This window comes from Hippichthys cyanospilos, chromosome 9, assembly GCF_059441005.1.
Source record: "Hippichthys cyanospilos isolate Australia breed blue-spotted pipefish chromosome 9, RoL_Hcya_1.0, whole genome shotgun sequence".
NCBI classification, from domain to species: Eukaryota; Metazoa; Chordata; class Actinopteri; order Syngnathiformes; family Syngnathidae; genus Hippichthys; species Hippichthys cyanospilos.
The window spans coordinates 5,943,725-5,951,778 of NC_142377.1; the positions used below are offsets into that span (position 1 = coordinate 5,943,725).

General features: G+C 41.3%; 1 protein-coding gene across 1 annotated transcript in view; it reads right to left on the reverse strand.

Moving 5' to 3' along the window:
• The window catches only part of LOC148418624 (metabotropic glutamate receptor 4-like), a 207,992-nt gene extending 200,199 nt beyond the window's left edge, over nt 1-7,793 (reverse strand). The window contains exon 1 of the mRNA XM_088423271.1: nt 7,246-7,793. The gene's annotated coding sequence lies outside the window, so the exon portion shown is untranslated. The remainder of the gene's footprint in view (nt 1-7,245) is intronic.
• Between the last annotated feature and the right edge of the window lie 261 nt (nt 7,794-8,054).

Here is an 8,054-nt window from a genome sequence, read left to right on the forward strand (position 1 = left end):
TGAGAAATTGTACAATGCACACTATGTTGTTGACAGTCCGCTCAGCACTAGTTTTTTGTGTATGGAAACGTTGCTAAATGCCACTACAATCTATAGATAGAGATGTAATGAATCGCTGGGATGCAATTTCACATTAATGCTACGATTCCTATACCCACTGCGATTTTTTTAGAAAAGCTGTGGGATGCATTGTCTCAATAGGAGTGAAAAGCGTCCATGATCTCTCTCAGTACCGATGGACTCCCAACCTTTGGCAACTGTGTTACTCACTCTGTCTTGAAACCTGACTTTGAAACCCAAATTAGAGCTCGGATTGCTCATATGAAACCTTAACCTTTGCTGTGAACCTTATTTTGGAACCAAAATCCATGGTTGAAATGATACTTATATTGTCATAGAACCGAATATTCTGTACCCCTAAAACTATCAGTCAAAATGCTCTAAGACGGCTCCAAGTATGGAGAAGTCCACTTTTGAAACACCTGACGGTGACTGAGTTAATAAGCAACAGAGCTAGATTTTATACCTGTTGCCAACATCATGTGCAATCCGTTCGAGTGAACACACAATTTAGCGCCCGCTAGTTAGGATTTTAGCAAATCAGAGCCAGAATGTATAAAAGTGTCGTGCAACGTGTGTGGCTGCACTCAGGTGTGTAACAAACTTGCATAACAAATGGACTGAGGCATACAGGGAACATTAAATGGACACGCGTGGAAACAAATGGAACTGGGAGGCAGATTCGCGGGCAAAGATGTTCTTGAACCCCGGTGTAAGATAATGTGTATAATCCACAGCAGGGATGTTAAGTGCACTCATTTCACACTCCATTTCACACGACGCTGCCCAAGGAAGAAGAATGTGTGTGTGTGCGCGTGTGTGTGCGTGTGTGCGCATGTGTATATGTGTGTCTACGATGACTCAGGCAACGCTCAACATTACTCTTCTTGTGCTGCGCTGCTCCCCGCTGTTGTTTCCCCTCCTCTGTTAATAACCTGAAAACCCATAATAGTTACACAATATTTCAACATTAATGAAATGTCAGCTACATAATAAGAGTCAGGTTATGCGTGAAAATCATACTTGTCGAAAGACGCCGCTGTCGTACGAGGTTCGCCAGATATATGCGAGGCAGTCACCATGCCAATTTCTACCTGTTGCTTTATTCTTGAATGCAAGCGTGCAGTATACGTAGAATGCTTTTCTATTTTATCACGAGTCACTGTTGTAGATATTCATTTAGCGTTATGGTTCTCGTTGTGCGTGTCAAACTGCACTGCATCATGTTGGAGAGCTTTTTATCATATGTAATTTAATTTAACTTTTATGACTTAATGTAGTTATGTTGTTATGTTTTTCCTTATATCGATATTAATTACCATTGTTACCATAGGCTGCAAAAGTAAACAACATGCCACCGTAACCTTGCTTTTATTAGGGTATTTAAAAGGCATATTTTTAAATTGGTTGATGATAAAAAGTTAATTTCATGAATTAAAAACAAGTAATGAAAACAATTAATACACACATATGATTCACATGTATATGTCCAGTACATACATACATACATACATACAGATAAGTGTATATCTTATATGTGATGTGTTTTCTCTAAACCGGGCATATGTTGCTGAAATTAAGTTTTGAGATATTGACAATAATATAAAAATTCGAGAGATGGCCAATTGGGGATTTCTACAAAAACAACAAATTTAAAAATAACATCTTTGACATCTTCATTATTGTACTGCTTTCCTGGCGGCGTATACACTGGAATGAGCAGCAACCCAGATTGCCCATGGAATGGGCAACTGGTTCAGCTGCTGAGCCGCAGCCATCCTGATGCTAATCATGCACCGATTTTGAATTTTGTTTCTTCTCACACCAGGGGTTTCAAACATAGGGCCCACGGGCTGGATCCAGCCTGCAACAAGGTTTAATTTGTCCCACAAGAAGTTTTGTGAAGCATTTAAAAAAAAAAAAAAATAGAATATGACCAAACCCATTAGTCTGCAGTCCATAAGCAATAGACTTTTATTTTGACAGGCAATGCCCAGGTGAGCACTGCAACTTACAAGCAGAAGTGACCGATTGCCACGCTGGTGCGAAATAGCTTGCTGATCACTTCAGAGACAGAAAGTAGAACACTACACTAGCGTTCATGTTAGCATTACCATCTACCTCTGTTGTGCTCTTGCTCACCACAGATAAAATCCTTGGATCGCCTCAAAGAGATTCACATTAGGCGTGGGTCATGTTTTTACCTAAGGTTTTTGCACGCGTTGCACGCATTCACTAATTAACATAGGTTTGGATTGCCCGTCATTCGAGCTGTTCGAGTTACGAGCGTAGCCGCTGAACGGATTAAGTTCGTAACACGGGGGCCCACTGTATATATGTAAAATTATTCTCCATATTCTACTCATATCATATCCATTCATAGCATATCCATTTGGTTATGTTCCAGTGTTGCAGTTTTAGGTTAGAGTTTTTTGACAATTAGAATTCAGCAAACCTGTGCCGCCAGGCTGTATGAACTCTGCCTGCCGCCAAGGCCTTTGCATTCAACAGTTGGCATCTGTGCAGTGTGCAAAGACATATGTGAACAGTCCAATATAGTTAATAGACAGTTGCAATAGCCAATTGAGTCATAAGGTGGCCTTCTAGAAGGCTCACATTGAACGTGACATGTGATTAGATACAGTACCTAAGCGGTGACTGCATGGGGGGCAGCGCTATGTTGATCAACCAGGTTTAACGTTGAAAATTTGAAGTTGTTAAATAAAGTTTTTTTTTTTTTTTAAATGCAGCAAAACGTGGATTGAACAGACGCCACTTTCAGCATTGGCCTCCATGTCATTAGAAAACGATTTCTCATTGGAAATGAAACGCATAGACAAACTACAAGAAAGCCATTGAAGTCTTTCTGAGGAAAGAAAGAAGATTGGATTTTATATTTAAATACGTGGGGGACAACCATTTTGGTGAGTGCAAGCATTTTATTTATTTATTCCTTCATTTTAAATATGTGTTTGTAATTTTATTTAATTCATATTCAATTAATGTTGAAGAAATAAAATGTTTTTCTTCTTAAATTGAACTGCATTTTGTAATTTAGCATACAATCTTGTTAAAGCTTGCCTGCTTTTGGTGGACTTCATAAAACTTTGTGGACAAATAATTTTAAAATATTAATTATTTTAAGGTTTGGCCGGATCACTAAAATGATGTTTTAAATGCCGATGCGGGTTTATTGATGTTTAAATTCTGAGAAAAATAGCAGATGTGGATTCGTAATGTTTTTGTGTGCTTCTGAGGGGTATTTATTCAAGTCAGACAACACTGAAGGCGTAAGTGTGAAACGCCCGGACCGCCACTACTTGAAATACAGCTCAGCTACAACAGGGAGTCAGGGCTGCGATGCAGACTGTCAAACCATCGATCATTCTACAATCTGCTCTACTGTGCCTCTGATGACCTGTCTTTAGATGTTGAACGGTATTCAAATCAAATCAAATGTTATTTTTATAGCCCTGAATCACCCAAGTCTCAAAGGGCTTCACAGGTGAAAAGAGGTCATGTCGAGACTTCTTTGAAAAAAGAAGTCATCCAGAGATATCTTTTCGTTATAGGTACACAACAGTATCCCCTGCTCAAAGCTCCCAGAAGGGGGAGGAAAAATTCAAAAATTGTGCCATATAGTGCAATGATGTCTTGACAGCAGGCGAAGCCATTGGGCAGGAACCGCCCCACAATCCAGTCAAGTAGACCGATATATTTGACCCAACTTCGTGGTTTGTTTTGTTTGTTTGCTTTTTAAGAAAACAACCCAGAAAGATGGGACAAAATGACCCAAAAATTGTGTCTGTCTTTTTTTTTTCCCACTCAGAATCTGGTTATTTTTATACTAACTGTTTTTACCGTGTAGTAATGGAAGTGAAGGCTCCACTTTTGTTCTAATTCCATTGTTGAACTCAGTGTGTACAGTCCTATGAGCAAATGTTTTAATATTAATATTGTTATGACAGAGGTATTATAGTGTATATGTCTGGGAAACATAACTTAATAAAAGTTTTTTGGGTATGTGATGAATGGAGCTGTTCAGGGACGCCAACCACCAGAGCTGGCTGTTTGTAGAGTGTCCATGTGTCTGATTCACCTCCTTTTTTGTACAGTGAAATTGTTTGGAAAAGCTCCCCGCTGAGCAGATGGTGTCTGGCGGCAGGAGAAGGAAGCACACACACACACACACATAGGCGTGCACACACACACACACACACACACACACATTCGCCACAATTCTCTTCCTATTTCGAGTTTGAGTCTTTGTAGAGGGAATAACTGAGGTCTAGCGGGAGTTTGACCACAGATCTGTTTTGATAATCTGTATTTTGTGTGTGTACATGTGCCGCAGAAGGTGCGCGAGCTCTATGATGGGGGAGGCTGCAGAGCATTTCTGGTTGGAAACCTTTCCAGCGCTTTGATCAAGGTGTGACGCGATGTGTTATATAGGCAATACATTTGTTTGGGAATGTGGCCAAAGTGTTCATTGCCCTGATAAATTCAGTAGCAGAAAGGATGGATTTTCTTTGTAAGAGGAAAAAGATGGCCCACAAACAATACCATGCATCACCAGAGGCAACACAGTAACATCGATGGTGGTTGTGGTGGTGGCAGCAGCATCATGCTTTAGGCTGTTTTCTTCTTCTTCTCAAGCTGGAGGCACTTTATCAACACTTGAGACCCAAAATCAATGAAGTAGCCAAAGCATAGAGCTAAATCTAGCTGAAAATCATGTTGGACAAGAGAGTGAAACACTCGGCTTAAGACTTATCTGACACCTTTGTCTAAAGCCCATTTACAAATCCTAACTGCTTAGAATCTTTGACAGGAAAGTCTGCTTTGAGAATGTCACCTTGGCTTGATGCACTCGTTTGAAATACTGACCTAAAACCCTAACCTAGTCTCTGTGCGGGGTCAGTGATTATATAAATAAGTTCCAGTGTTATGTCACAGTGGGGTGGGAGTGCAGAATGATTTGCTTACAGACACATTTTTCACAAATGTGGATAATATCAGATTTACTTGGTACACTTCATGAAGCCAAAGACAAATGTAGCGGTCTACAATTCCATTTTAAATCCACCTGTAGAAGTTCAAAGAATCTCTATGATGGCAACAGTTTGAACGACTAAAACACAAAAAGACTTAAGTTCCGTAGTTCGCTAGTAGGCTTTCTGTAGTCATTGCACATTGATGCTTGCAAGGCCAACCAATCTAAAATACAAAATGGTGACATTGAGTTTGCAATCAATTTAGAATGGAGGTCCCACTGTATTTTAGCCATCAGTACTCACTCAGACAGCTACTCTTACACAGTATGTGAGTTCGTTCACTTTATTTGAAATGAGATCTTGAAAAAAATATTGGAGGTGCCATTGGAGACAAACTGGGTTTCTCCCAGTACGCATTAGTACTCTACGGGAGTGGGGAACTTCAAATGTGAAGTAAAACTCATTTGACTGGCAAACCCATTCAAATGTATTTCCAAAAACATTTGGAAACAATGCACTTATACATTTACCAATATCCCAGAAACCCAAGTAAAGATTGTTTTTTACATGACTGCACTGCTTAATTTGCAGGTGTCACATTTTTCCCATAATGTCACGGGGTAATTAATTGTGCATACTGTTACCCTTCGGCATAATGATAAAAAATGTTTTGTTTTGTTTTTTTAGACTTTAGCCTACAAGTACATTTGAATGCATTTACAGTTACGTTCAAATGAGTTTGCAAGGCTGCTCCATAATGTTTAAAGTCCGGAAGTTGTAGTTTACTAAACAATATCATTTCTACACTTTCTTGTGGATGAATTAACTTTACACTGAAAATATAAGAACTCGGAAGTCAGCTCGGCAACTTATGGAAAGTTCTGCTGTACGATAACAGCATATTTGAAGCCACTGCACATCAGTAGTTGCTTGGCCAACTTTTCTCATATACAAATTTCTCACTTTTATTATCAATTCCGAGCCTTGTAGCTTAACCAGAGGAACTTTTTGCTGATGTTGCATTGGAGAAGCAGATAGGGCAAAAGCACAAAAAAGCAGAGGCTTCAAGCAGAATATCACTCGCTAGAAAGAACATGAACAACTCTAGACATCATCTATATCCCCTTGCAGACCACAAGGGAGTGAATTAAAAACCTCAGGGTTCTTTTTGCCGAGTCAGAGCCTTGAGGTAATTACGCTGCTGGTTGAGTCGGAATGCAGACAATGGCATATTTGCACAAACAACAACCACCTTCCTACACCATGCATGCACCATCCAATTGAAGCTGTGAGAATAACACGACGCAAAGCTAATCTTTGGCCCCCGCAAAAAAAGGCCGTGGGGAGTAGGCTTTAGAACCCGGGGGCGTGGAGGCTGATATTAACACCGTGGTGTTGTCGTGGTGTCGTGTTGCTTACCGTGCAATGACCGCATAACCTAATGTGCACCACTATCCCCTACTACAACTAAATAATGCTGCTGCATTAAGAAGCGTGCAAGCTTTAAGTGCCCTATTAAAGTTTGCTAGAGAAGGAAGAGGAGGAGGAAGGGACTCCACCATCATCACAGCCACTGTCAGGAGGCACGCACACGCAGATACACACACACACACACACACACACACAGAAGATGAAAGAAGCTTGTGAGCAGCCAAAATATGACACAAAAGACATCATGCAAACACACCATAACACAAATTTTACTCATGACCAATCATGTCTAGGGTGAATCCCCCCATGATTTAACTTGTTTCAGGGCTGCTGGGATGAATGTGAAAAACGTGTGTGTGTGTGTGTGTGTGTGTGCACCAGCTGTTGCTACCTGTAAAGCTCCAACTATAGGCTGATATTTACTGAGCGCGTTTTAATCGAATTTTGGGGGGAGTGGGGAGGTGGGGGGTGGACTTGAGGCACCTCCGCAGCGCGGGATGCTCCCATGCAGACAAGACTATGCACCTTTTTAAAGCCACAAACGCAACAAAAAAAACAAGCACAATTGGGCGCCGCAATGCACGCATTGATGTAATTTTGCAAACAAGTCGCAAATATACGATTGGTGTGCTCATTTCATAACAATTTCCCGCACTTTAAAGCCTAAAAGAAGCTTTCGCTGTGGTTTTTTTTAATCATTATTTTATTTTTTTGTGCATTCATGTGGTGATACTAACGTGGTTCATTTTGCAACACTTACCCCCGGTTTTCTTCCTCCTTTTCACAAAGCTTCCAGTGCGGTCCACTTCGCGAAGTGACCCACATCCGATGTGCCTATCTTCGGTAGAAGGATCAGCCTCAGATTCGGAGTCTCGGAGTAGTTCTTTCACGTAGTATCCACGAGGAAATCCACATGAGCGCTCTACACTGGGAGGAAGTGGGGCTGAAAAGTCTGGAAGTTGAATAGTGGGTGGCTGAGTAGGGAAAGGGGGACACGACGCAAACGAGTCGAGAATGCCTCTTTTTTTCCTCTCTCCCTCTTGGTGGATGTTTCCCGCGCGTGATTGATGCTCCACGGTCCGAGGCACGGCGTTTTTATCTGCGCCGAACTGCACCTCGGCTCCCGGAGAAGGCGAAGGTGTCGATAGCAGATTACTGCATGTTGGACGATAACAGCGCCAAGTCTTTATCCCTTATTTTGGTCAAAATGTCAACGCGGCTGTGGCAGCTGTACCCTGTCCTTTTTTCCTTTTTCACTGTCGGTTCAGATTCATTGTAGAATGAAATTCTTGCATTCATTCCGAAGACGCGCCTGCTGTTCAATAACCCCACGCAGTGGGATGTGTGTGAGCGCGCGCGGATCATGCGCGTGGAGCGCTGCGCGGTGTGCGTAAAGCATGACGAAGCTATCAAGTCCAATCAGTGTGAGGAAAACTCTCACTTCTAACAGCACCAACACAAACAACACAAAAAAGTGTTTTGATGTATGTTTTGTTGCACCCGGCAAAAAATACTGCAAGGTTGGCCAATACACTTTTAAATTAACTAGTTTAGTCCACTTCTTTTACA